The following is a 13,687-nucleotide window of genomic DNA, read 5'->3' as shown; positions in this document are numbered from 1 at the left end:
CAGCATTTAGTGGACAGATTGAACATAATGAACACATTGCTTTTCAACTCAATCATAGGATGATTTAGTTTAGTTTACTTTAGTTTAGAGATACAGCATGGAAACAGGCCCTTCGTCCCACCGAGTCCTATGAAAGGTGATGATGTAAAAGGATCAACTGTTCACACTAGTTCTTTCTATTCCTTACAAACTAGGGAGAATTTTACATAGGCCAATTAATGTATAAACCTGCACATCTTTGGGATTTGGGAGGAAATAGGGACAGTGTGAAAACTCCACACAGCCAGCACCTGAGGTCAGGATCAAACCTGGATCTCTGGCACTGTCAGGATGCAGCTACTTCATACTTCATTTAACACTTGCGAGGAACAAATTGAAAGCCAATAGTTTCCATGTCAACCACTAATGTCTGGTTACCCAGTATAATTGATAATTTATTGTATTATTGTTTTTTTGTATGTATTTCTTATGTTGCGAGACGATCACCCCAGTGTACGTTTGGTCTCGCTGATGTATAAGAGTCCACTTCTTGAACAACGGATACACTAGATGGGGTTGGAGGACGGAGGAGCAAATTGAAGCAAGTTGCAGCTCCTAGACTGTGGAACAGCATCCCTCTTCCCATCAGAACTGCCCCCTCCATCGACTCCTTTAAGTCGAGATTTAAAACTCATCTCTACTCCCAAGCCTTTCTTGACATCCTCTGTCTGAGCGAGGGCTATATGTATGTAGTGATGTTTGTATTTAATCTATGAACCACTGCTGTTTGTTATACTATTCTTATACCAGTGTAAAGCACTTTGGCCAACGAGAGTTGTTTTTTAAATGTGCTATATAAATAAAAGTAGAAGGTACAGGAGCCTGAAGACTGCAACAACCAGGTTCAGGAATAGCTACTTCCCCACAGCCATCAGGCTATTAAACCTGGCTTGGACAAAACTCTGATTATTAATAACCCTTTTTCTGTTATTTGCACTTTATCAGTTTATTTATTCATGTGTGTATAGGGGGGTTGCAGGAAAGGTCACTGGGTCATAGGGCTCGACGCACGGAGCCGCTAAATCCAACTGAAGACATCCGTCACTTCTGGTATATGTTATTAATGCTAGAAACGCGTACTTTCCTATCTGTTAAAAACCGCCAAAATGTTGAATTTTTGCGCTGAAAAAAATTGTGGGATTCAGGGTAAGTGTGAGAGCCACGTACCCAACTTTAGAATTCCAAAAGTGAAGCAAAATGAAGGTATAGAGAAGCGAGAACTGAAGGGAGAACAGCAGCTAAAGTGCTTGGTAAACATTGAAAATATTGGGAATTATCACGTTTGCTCACTGCATTTCATCAAGTAAGGCATTATTTGTGTTTTTTCTTGATTCCTTTGGTATCTAAAAATTCTCAGAAGTGATATAAATGTTGTAAATTTTTCTTCAGATGCGTTTTCATTTTGTATGTAAAAACCCACTTGGGAAACATGGGCGATTTAAAAAAATTACAACCAGATTTATCACTTCTGAAACTTTTTAGATGCCAAAGGAATCAAGAAAAAACACAAATAATGCCTTACTGTTGATGAAATGCAGTGAGCAAACGGCCAATGTTCGCCAAGCACTCTGGCTGTTGTTGTCCCTTCAGCTCTCGCTTCTATCTACCGTCATTTCTCCTCACTTTTGGAATTCTGAAGTAGGCTACATGTCTCACACGCTTATCCCGATTTCCATAATTATTTACAGCGCAAAAGTTGACAATTTCACCGGGTTTTAACGGGCCCGCTACGCTGGAAACAATGGTAAGTGCCTACCCGTAATCCATTTGGAGTAGCGTAGCAACAGTACGGGTCATGGGTTGTGACCCAGCTGCCATGAAACCTCCCTATATTTATATCATGGTATATGGACACACTTGTGTTCAAGAAGGAACTGCAGATGCTGGAAGATCGAAGGTACATAAAATTGCTGGAGAAACTCAGCGGGTGCAGCAGCATCTATGGAGCGAAGGAAATAGGCGACGTTTCGGGCCGAGAAGTCTGAAGAAGGGTTTTGGCCCGAAACATCGCCTATTTCCTTCGCTCCATAGATGCTGTTGCACCCAAAGATCATAGAGGAGCTCTATGATCTTTGGTTGCACCCGCTGAGTTTCTCCAGCAATTTTGTGTACCATATGGACACACTTATCTGTTTTGTAATAAATGCCTACTATGTTCTGTGTGCTGAAGCAAAGCAAGAATTTCATTGTCCTATACAGGGACACATGACAATAAACTCACTTGAACTTGAAAAGTGACTTGACTTGAATCTCTGCCTCACCTGAAGTGGTGAAGATGGGCTTAATGACCACCCCCAAGGACTACAACTCCCAGCATGCTGTTCCAGATGCAGTGCCGGACGTGTCGTCACATCCGGGAGGTGGGTGGTGGGTGGTGCGGACGCCAGGGAGCGAGGCGGCGGGGACTGGAGAAGGAGGTGGAAGCGCGACCCGGGAGCGGCGGAGGAGGAATCATCGACGGATTTGGGCTCTCGTTGAGATTATCCAGAGATCGACGTTAGACTGTCAAGAATCGCGATCGGCAGCGGAAAGCCCCCCCGGGCCCTGCTTCACTGGCTCAGTCCGGCAGCAGCGGCTGAGGTTGTGCAACTGGCGAGTGAAGGTAAACCAGCCCCAGATCTTGCTCCTGACAGACAGCTCGATGGTCACTGGCACTCAACGGTGCCTCCGGCCCAGAGCCTTGAAAAGAAAGAGGGAGAGGAAAAGAAAGTCCCAGGATTTATGCAAATAATGCAGAAACAGGGTACAAGTAGCGGGGTACAAGAATGAATAAAGCAAAAGATAAACATAAATGCTGGAGTAACTCAGTGGGACAGGCAGCATCTTGAATGTCGGGAATGGGTGACGTTTTGGGTCGAAACCCTTCCTCTTAAACTTAGAGCCAGGGGACTGAGAGACTGGAGATGTGGAAGGGTCAGGTGTGAAGATGACAGATCTGAAGTAGGGTCTCGACCTGAAATGTCACCCATTCCTTTTCTCCAGAGATGCAGCCTGTCCCGCTGAGTTACTCCAGCATTTTGGTGTAAACATCTTCGATGTAAACTAGCATTTGCAGTTCCTTCCGACACAGATCAAAGCTGATGATGATCAAGGAAATGTAGAATGATTCATTGTTGGCTGGGGGGAGTGACAACGAGGCACACAAACAGTAAAATTAATAATGAGGAGAGTGAAAATGGTCGGAGAACTAGGGCGGGGGAAGGACGGAGAGAGACGGAAAGCAAGGGCTAGTTGAAGTTAGAGAAATCAATATTCATATCGTTGGGTGTTGAGTAAAGGAACACGAGAGGAGAGAAACCAAATGGATAATAGCAAGATGTTGATGTCATGAATGAGGCTAGGGACTGATAATAGACAGGAACAGTGAGTCATATTTTGACATTGGATGCATGTGTGATTGTAAATGTTGAAAAGCAAAATTGCACAGGAAAGAAGCAGTAGAAATTGAAATTAAAACTGCCCTCCTGTGTGAAAAAGTATAATCAATTTCATCTCACTAGAGATGACAACGATTGTAAAAAGAAAACCCCAAAACAATGGATTGGGAAATTATGGAGTATAGTGTATGGAGTATATCCATAATGATAGATGAATTGCAGATCATAACGTTATAAGTGATAGGAGCAGAATTAGGCCATTCGGCCCATAAGTCTACACCATTCAATCATGGCTGGTCTATCTTTCCCTCCTAGCCTCATTCTCTTGCCTTCCCCTCATAACCCCTGACACCCGTACTAATCAAGAATAATGGAGATTAGTATAGAAAGGATGTGTAGGAAGGAACTGCAGATGCTGGTTAAAACCGAAGATAGCCGCAAAAAGCTTGAGTAACTCAGCGGGACAGCAGATTTCTGCTCCTCTGGTAATGAAGATTGGATTTGTAATTTAGGGACATTCAAGAAACCTCACCAGATCGGAGTGAAAACAGTTATAAGTAATCATTTATTTGTGGATTGCATTGCTGCAAATTGCCTTTGGATGCTACAATAAGGCGTCAATATAAAGTCAATTTAATATTTCACTGATCCTTTTGCTTCATGTGGCCATGTGAAAATGTATGAGCAAGAAACTGAATTGAGAAACACATCTTCAAGTGATTTACAATGCTCCTCTTGTTTTAATTTCCACATTCATCCTTTTTGACTTTCATAATGTTTTAATGTATACAGTTTAGAGAGTAGAAGTTCCTCATGTTTTTATTTTTATTTTCAAGCAGTCAGCCTTGTGTGTTTGTAATGAGCATTAAATAATTCGACATCGAGTTAAATAATTTACTTGGTTTCAAATATGTGCGTTAAAACCAAGCCTGGAATACTTGGCTCTCATTAATCCAGTGCTAAGGTGACATAAGGAACATGTAATGTTTTTGGATGTGTGTAAACTATATCTGTAGTACAATATATTTTATCTGTGATCATACAACTGTTACAAGAATGTATTATTTCTAATGGTTAAACGTTCTCTTGTTGAGTGAAGAAAATTGTGCAGAAATTATATTTTAAAAATTGTTATCAATAATTTCCCTTTAGAAATTGAGAGAATTATAGTAAAAGTATTGACTCGCGGGCCTTGGATGATATAGATGTGGGCATCACTTGATAACTGTTGTTTATGAACTTTTCATTGGCTGGGGAAGAAGTTACGGCTGATAATTTATAGCTGTATTTTATTGATGCAGATTAGAACATGGTCAAAACTCATCTGGAGTTTCACCTCATGGATGAGTGAATGATTGTGTATGGCCTGACTCTGAAACCTTGGTGCCCTTCTCTCTATTGCATTGTAAGCTTTCTCCGGTTGATGCCACACTTGCATTCCCTTCTCTTACAACTGTTCTTTTGACTACTGGAACATTCCCAGTGCAGTCTTAATTCCTGAAAAATATACACTTTGATCCTGAATCATTAATTAATTAAAGTGAAGAAAGATCTAGAGCAAGCCCTCGAAGATAGTTCAAGAAACAATTATGAATGGACAATAAATGTTGCACTTGCCAGTGGTATTCAGGATTTGTGATCAAATATCAATTTCTCGCATACAAAGGATACAAAGGACATTTATTATCACATACACCAATTGGTGTAGTGAAATTTGACTTGCCATGCTAGTAGTTAATTAAAACTGGTTCTTAAAGCTTTGGTTTCAAAGCTTGCTTTTACAAGTATTAACTTTTCTGTTCTTGACTAGTTACTGTATGTAACCCAGTTGCATATCAGGGGAGCAGGTTATTCATGCACAAAACTTTAGAATATTTTACGTAGCGGAGAAGTGAGAAATGGAATGAGGAAGGCTTGTGGCTGAATCTTGATTTTATTCGGTTTAGACATTACTGCTGAATGCATTTAATTGAATCTTTCAGTAGTTTTTTCTAGATTTGTTTCAACTGTAGAGTTTACCCGAGTCAGGAGGTTGTGGGTTTAATTTGTATGGAAATGAGCATATAATCCCAGTCTGGCAGTTCTTCAAATTAGGTGTCGACCTAAAACGTCACTCATTCCTTCTCTTCAGAGATGCTGCCTGACCCGCTGAGTTACTCCAGCATTTTGTGTCTATCTTCGGTTTAAACTAGCATCTGCAGTTCCTTCTCACACATCCCAGTCTGACGCCTGGCACTGAGGTGCTGCTTGTCAGACATTTAAGCAAGACTTTACTCTGCTATTGGATAGGTGTAAACAAACAGGATAATTCACTTGGTATCCACCGGATGCTTGGCCATCTTTCATCAGTCTGAAGAAAGATCCTGACCCGAAATGTCACCAATCCATGTTCTCCAGAGATGCTGCCTGACTCACTGAGTTACTCCAGCACTCTGTGACCTTTATAGATGCTTTGTGATCTTGCTTGTATATTATGTTGGCTGCTGGCTTTCCATGGAGACTGCCTGAACCTCAAAGTTAAACTATCATTAATTGGACTTCAATGTTATATCTTTGCTCTAAATATTGAATCCTTTATCTGTGCACCGTTGACAACCTGATTGTACTCTTGTGTTGTCTTTTCTTTGACAGATGGCACGCAAGCAAAAGCTTTTCCCTGTACCTCGGTAGATGTGACAAGAATAAACTAAACTAATCGCTTTGTTTTTAGTTTTCAGTTTTGTTTTTCTGGATCTTTGTGGTTGCGAGAGATCCTAAATAATCCTCCTTTGCCACATTGATGGGAATATGTTTCTGCATCGCTGTAGTCACACCCATCCCCCCAGCCTAGAGGAGAGGGAAAAACAATGCTGAAATAAATGTCATCACATGCCCAACCTGCTTGTTGTGGCTGAGTCACCCGTGCCACTCCAAAACACATTTAATGCCAATGTTGCCAGGTTGGTTCAATAGCAAACAATGTGCAGCTAACGAGAAAAGGATTTGGAGATGTGCCAGAAAGGATTTTTTTTACTTGCATCTATTGATTTGTACAAGAAGACAGTCAGGAGGCAACATATGGTAACTAAATCAATGTGGCAGCACGTGACTTGTTCAATTTCCACCAGTCCAAGGTGGCCAGATTGTCGATTTGAATTGGATATCTTTGATCTCTGTCAGCTCAACGCCCTCTCCACCATACCTCATCTGCATTCTTACTCATTATATACGTTTGTAGAGAATTATTCTTGGTGTAGCTCAGTGACTTGCAAGCAAATGCAAGTACGTCAATCATGACCATATTTCTTGGCAATTAAATTATTCACCATCTGCAATTGCTTTGGTTTTCTGCTAACCTGACTCGAGCCACAACCCAGCCCTTTACTGAATGATTTCAATCTGTTCATGAGCCTATTTGGATATGATAATCAATTCTGCTTTTTACTTATTCAAATCATATGTGACAGCTGCCAGCGACTGCATGTGGGATAAGCTTTTACATGTATAGTTTGTAAGTCATTCCCATTTTGCTTGCCAGTGACCTTGGAGGATTCTTGGCTGCCATGTATTCGGCCTGATGTCAGCTTTGCTCTGCGGCGCTTCTCCCCTTGGCAGTGAAATCACTGGTTGCAGGATAATTTCATGGAGGCAGTCAAAATGCACAACTGTAATTGGGCTAGTCACCTGGGCGGCAGGGTGGTGCAGCGGTAGAGTTGCTTCCTTGCAGCACCAGAGACCCGGGTTCGATCCTGATTACGGGTGCTGTCTGTACAGAGTTGTACGTTCTCCCCGTGACCTGCGTGGGTTTTTCCCGGGAGCTCCAGTTTCCTCCCACACTGCCAAGTCTTATGGATGTGCAGGGTGACTGGCTTGGTAAAATTGTAAATTGTCCCTAGTGTGTGTAGGATAGTGCCAGTGTATGGGGATCGCTGGTCGGCACGGATTCGGTGGGCCACGCTGTATCTCTGAACGGAACTAAACACTTGTCAGAATAGGGTGGGGCAGGGAGCTAGGGCATTACAAAAAGATGGTTAACCTGTTCCCAATCTGGAATTTCTAAATGGTTTGCAACTCATGGTCTGAAAGGCCACCAATTTCTGTTCACACTCCATTTACCCCACATTGCCACAGCTTCCTTTATTTTCTCAAGTGTTCTAGGCTTTCTTCCAAATTACTTATTTGCCATGCTTATATTTCTGCTGTGTCAAAACTAGCACAGTGTACTATTCTCTTTAAAGACACAAAATGCTGGAATAAGGTCAGGCAGCATCACTGGAAATAGGAATCGGTGACATTTCGGGTTGGAACCCTTCCTCAGACCCACTTTCGGGTTTTGTCCCGAAACGTCACTTATTCCTTCTCCAGAGATGCTGTCTGACCCATTGAGTTACTCCAGCATTTTGTGTCTATCTTCGGTATAAACCAGCACCTGCGGTTCCTTCCTATACTATTCTCATGAGTATATTCTGAGTACCTCAAAACTCTGATCAGCTTTCACCCACCCCCATTACACCCTCACCCACCCCTCCGACTGCAACTTGACCCATTCCACAGCTACTTCTATGACAGCAGGTTCATTACTTAATCATAGCTTTCTCTTTCATTTTGTACAAGAGTAGTTTTTGGGCACATGATGCCTTGACCCCTTCAGCTAGTTATCCTTCCAGTAAATATCCCCATGCGTGCAATGGACCTTATTGTGGCTGCGCTTGGCTTTTCTGCTTCCAGCAATTACTGTGGAGAATCTGAACGGAAGTGGCTTGGCCATCTGAGAACTCTGTGGACTGTCATCCCTCACTGACATTAACTGTTGCCAGTGCTACAGAAGAATGTACTAAATTAGGGGGAAAATTAGCTCTGCTTATTGAAAATTATTTTGCATAGCAGAGCTGTTTAAAAACAAGAAGAAACAATTATAACAAACATATTTGGTGTATTGAGCTGGCTGAGGGCAGAAATGGCGGCATGGTGGCGTAGCGGTAGAGTTGCTGTCTTCCAGAGGCCCGGGTTTGATCCTGACTATGGGTCTGTACAGAATTTGTACCTTCCCCTATGACCTATGTGGGTTTTGTCCAGGCATTCCGGTTTCCTCCCACAGTCCACGGACCTACAGGATTGTAGGCTAATTGGCTTGATATTGTAAGTTGCCCCTATTTTGTAGGATAGTGTTAGTGTATGGGGTGCTGGTCAGCACGGATTCGGTGGGTTGAAGGGCCTGTTTCCGCACAGTATCTCTAAAACAAAAAAAAACTAAAATGACGAAGATTGGACTTGACCCGAACCATGGGAAGTAATTGCAGCATGTAATTTGTAAACCAAGATTTAAGAGATGTTTGTTCTCCAGATGGTCGTAACGCTTGTTTACATCCGTGTTTCTTTCTGTTGAAACACTGCAGTATTATTTATTTCACTGTGTTATTTGTGGTTTCATCAGGCATTTGCATACTCAGGGATCACTGTGAATGCCACTATTTAATTAATCAGTCAGAAGTCTGACTAAATTACCTGAGAATTAACCTGCTGAGGAACTGGGCCACTGGACAGGACCGGACACAAGGTGGAATTGAAAGAGCTCAGCCAGCCAGCCAAACATTTGTCCCTAAACCACTGTGCTGAAGCATAATACATATTGTCCTAGATTCCGAGAGTGATACAGTGTGGAAACAGGCCCTCCAGCCCAACTCGCCCACACCGACCAACAATGTTCCAGCTACACTAGTCCCACTTGCCCGCACTTGGTCCATAACCCTCCAAACCTGTCCTATCCATGTACCTGTCCAACTGTTTCTTAAACGATGGGATAGTCCCAGCCTCAACTACCTCCTCTGTCAGCTTGTTCCATACACCCACCACCCTTTGTGTGGAAAAAGTTACCCCTTGGATTCCTATTAAATCTTTTCCCCTTCACCTTGAACATATGTCCTCTGGTCCTCAATTCCCCTACTCTGGGGAAAAGACTCTGTGCATCTACCCAATCTATTCCTCTCATGATTTTGTACACTTTTATAAATCTCCCCTCATCCTCCTACGCTCCATGGAATATTGCAGCAGTTTAAGTAGTTGGCTCAGTGCCTGGACAATCCCATTTAAGGATGGGAAATAATTGCTAGCCTTGTCAGGAAAGTACCCATTCCCATAAATATTTTTTTAAAGCGTCATGAAAGAAAGTTAGTGAAAGCTCCACATATATGTTAAACAGTCCAAGCTACTTAAAAAGAATACTGGCATAAAATACCAGATATTTGGTGAAAGGAGTGGATTATGAGAGGAATGTAAGGAATGAGGTAAGGCAGTGGGGAGGTTTGTAAAAGATTACAAAGTTGTGCAGGAAGGAACTGCAATGCTGGTTTAAACCAAAGGTTGACACAAAATTGCTAGAGTAACTCAGCGGGACAGGAAAGTTGAATTTCCTCCCACAAATGATAGATGAATGATATGAAGCTGCATCAACCTTCCAGAACCCAAAATGGGGCATTGTTAAGATTATTATTAATGGACCTTGATAATCTGGCTACAAAAATGAAGAATGGTCTCCATCCAAAACGTCACTCAGTCCTTCCATCCAGAGATGCTGCCTCTGGGTCAGGCAGCATCTCTGGAGAACTTGACTAGGTGATATTTGGGGTCAAGACTCATAAGGGTCCCGACCTGAAACGTCACCTATCCATGTTCTCCCGAGATGCTGCCTGACCCACTGAGTTACTCCAGCACTTTTGTGGCCTTTTGTGACAACCAACATCCTTAATTATTTGAAAATATGCAATTTACCAGTTGACAGGAAACTTCAGCAAAGTGCCTTCAGGTTATCAGGCAAGTCTGCATAAAGCTTGCATTGTTACTTTTACATCTGATGATTCTGCAGCACATTTTGGATTTGTGATACAATTCAGGTGGCAGGTTGGTGTACAGTTGAGTTCAGTAAGTTAAATAATTCCCCAATTGATCGGTGTGAAGAGGCACTCTCAGTGTGCTGGTGAGATATGCACATGAATTGGAGCCATTTTTGATACTGGACCATTGTATGTCGGTGATTATTGTCCTTGGGACTTAATGTAGAATTCACCAATTTAAGATAATCACCTTTACCGTTTGTCAGAACTGGCCAGTTCTGATGGAGGGACCTCCACCTGAAACATTAACTTTAGTCTTTCTCTCAACACAGATGTTACTATAAGATATACACAAAAAGCTGGAGTAACTAGCTGGAGCTGTTCAGATCGAAGGCTGGCAGTCTGAAGAAGGATCTTGACCCAAACGTCACCAATTCCTTTTCTCCAGAGATGCTGTCTGAACCGCTGAGTTACTCCAGGTTTTTTGTGTCTGTCTTCGGTTTAAACCAATATCTGCAGTTCCTTCCTACTCAAATGTTACCAGATCTTGTATTCTGCATCTAGGCTTTCTCCCTGCAGGCCTCCCCACCACGTCGACCTGAAACATTAACTCCTGTGCCTGACCTGTGCAATATCTACAGCATTTTCGTATGTGTGGGGTATGAGACATGTCCAGTGACCCAAATGTGTGCGTGTTGGACAAGAATTATGTTGAGTTCTTGGAAATGACCTTAGGCCGAACAGCTTGTTGGTATCTACAGGATAAGGGCCGGATGAGCCATGCATTTAGAATGGAACATTCTGTACATTTGAAGAAGAGTTGGCCACTTTGTCAGATTTTTGTTTTTAACATGTTTAGTTGCTTCTTCCCCTTTGTCTAAGACTTGTTCAGATGGCCAATAATCATTCTAAACTGTGTGATGGTATGTGGAACTGTTTAAAGTTCTCTGCTGTGCTTCTGAACAGACTGGTCATTAAAATTACCTAATCTATCGATTTTCAACTGATTCCAAAACTGGAAGATTATTAAATTGGGAGAGAAGATGGGGAACCATGGACGAGCTATAAAGGAAGTGGTAAAGGGGAACTGAAAAGTAATAAGAGAATTAAGCAGTGACGGTGTGCATTTATTAAAGGGAAATCATGTTTGGATAAAACTATTACATTCTTGTGAAATCGTAAATAACAGAATAGATATTAGTGAACCAGTTATGTGCTGGTGTGGTATTGATGGAAATGTAGAACGATGGATCATTACTGAACTATAAAGGGTTGACTGGTCTACTCTTGCTCTTAATTTATATGTTCATATTTGTATTTTCGGATTATCTTTGAGAAGAATGAGAGCATATTTTGGGGAAATATCGTGATGTGGATTGATTAGTTAATGAAAGCAGAACAGGAATAATTGGGCCATATTTTGGTTGAGAGTCTGAGAGACTGGTGAGTGCTGAAGTTTGGCACTGGGCGCGAGTACTTCATCATCAGTATCAATGAGTTGAATAAGAGGACCAGTGTAATAAATGGAAATTTGCTGATGATGTGAAGATGATTGAGATGGACTTTAAGAAATTTATAAATCAGCTTGGCAAAAGGGCAAGGATATGGATGGAATATAATGTGGAAAAATAGGAGAAGGCTACTGTTAAATGGCGAGAGGTTGAAAGATATTATTTTGTCACGTGTACAGGAATATAGTGAAAAGTACGCTATCCAGTCAAATCATAGTATAATCAAGCCATATACAAACACGATATGCAAAGAGGAAACTAGCAAGAGTGCAGAATAGGGTGTTTCAGTGTTATAATATTACAGTTACAGAAAATGCAGATAAAAAGTACATGGGCCACAATGAGGTCGATTGGTAGATCGGGACTTCACCCGTTGCTTATGAAAGGTCTATACAGTCTTCTAACACCAGGAAAGCAACTTCCTGAATATGGTGGTACATGGTATCAAGTCTGTGTATCATGTACCAAATGGGAGATTCAATGAATGTCCTGGGTGGAAATGTTATTTGATTGTCTTGGCTGCTTTTGCACTTGTTTTTTAATGGGACTTGGTTGTCTTTGCAAATCACTGGAAGCTGATGAGCAGGTACAACAAATAATTTGGAAGCTAAAAGACATTTTACTTTTCATTGCCAGATGATCTGAGTGCAAGAGTAAGCTGTTTTAATGTAATCAAATATTGCACTAGTGGTACTGCAGCTGGAATATTGTGTACAGGCCTGGTCGTCTTACCCAAGGAAGGGTTTGATTGTGGCACAGGACGTGTCTGAAAGGTTCATCATGCTGATTAGTGAAACGGGCGAGTTCATTGTATGAGGAGTGATGGGGGGGGCACAGCTGGTGGAACTGCTAGTAGTTAGTTGCTCCCTTACAGCGCCAGAGACCCGGATTTAATCCTGATCTCATGTGCTGTCTGAGTGGAGATCGCACGTTCTCCCAGTGACCCTGTAGGCTTCCTCCAGGTGCTCCGGTTTCCTCCCACACCCCAAAGATGTGCGAGTTTGTAGGTTAATTACCCTCTGTAAATTGCCCCTAGAGTGTAGGCAGTGGATGAGAAAGTGAGATAACACAGAACTGGTGTGAATGGGTCAGCATGGACATTGGGCCGAAGAGCCTTCCATGCTTTATCACAAGACTAAACTAAACTAAAATTAAGGAAACGGGGCCAAACACCCTAACATTTGGAAGTAAGAAAGCTTGACTTATTGAACCATAAAATTCTTAATGTGTTTTGCAAAGAAGGGAATCCCCTGACCAAGAATCAGAAGGTTCTAGTCTCATAACAAGGAATCAGCTATGCAGAAATGTGGTGAGACGGATTTTTTTTAAACATCGAGGGTTGTAAAAAAAATTACAATTCTCTACCCAAGAGGATTGTGGAGGCTTAGTCAATGAGTACATTTTTTAATATGAAGAGAATCAAGGGATATGGGGTGACTTCAAGAAAGTGATCCTGAGCTAAAAGGTCGTTCATGGTCTTAGTCAATGAGTCACCTACTCCTGATTCTCTATTTGTTAGGGCACTATTAATCTGTTCACTCCCAAGTTTTTTTCCACTATTGGCCATGTCCCAAGTAGACTCGGGAGTGGCACTGAGCAGGTTAGAGCTTTGAGTTGAAAGATTATTCTTAATGCACAGAAGTGTCTGTAAAATAAATTGTAACCAATCTATTGAATGTATAAACTGCAATTCCCACAGAAGAGTTTGCGACCACAAAGTCTTACTCCACATTGTCAGCGTATATGTTTTGATGCTGTGACTTTGTTTGATAGCTGTCACTATGTTTGTTCTGGCCACTAGCTGGCTCCATGGAGCAAGTTACTTCAACGCGAGTCCATTGGAAAACTTGCATTTTTCAATTCCTTGGGATAATTTCCTCCATTTCCCTTCCATCTGTTGGCCCCTTCCTTAGCGGTCGGGCAATAGAGGGATATTTGGCCTCTTGTGGGT

At 41.9% G+C, this 13,687-nt stretch overlaps 1 protein-coding gene across 1 annotated transcript in view; it reads left to right on the top strand.

Annotated features, from left to right (window-relative positions):
* Positions 1–2,400: 2,400 nt before the first annotated feature.
* tyk2 (tyrosine kinase 2) overlaps positions 2,401–13,687 on the top strand; it is a 74,739-nt gene continuing 63,452 nt past the window's right edge. The window contains exon 1 of the mRNA XM_033012190.1: positions 2,401–2,641. The gene's annotated coding sequence lies outside the window, so the exon portion shown is untranslated. The remainder of the gene's footprint in view (positions 2,642–13,687) is intronic.

The sequence above is a fragment of the Amblyraja radiata genome, chromosome 35, assembly GCF_010909765.2.
Source record: "Amblyraja radiata isolate CabotCenter1 chromosome 35, sAmbRad1.1.pri, whole genome shotgun sequence".
NCBI lineage: Eukaryota > Metazoa > Chordata > Chondrichthyes > Rajiformes > Rajidae > Amblyraja > Amblyraja radiata.
This window is presented reverse-complemented; position numbering and strand designations above follow the sequence as displayed.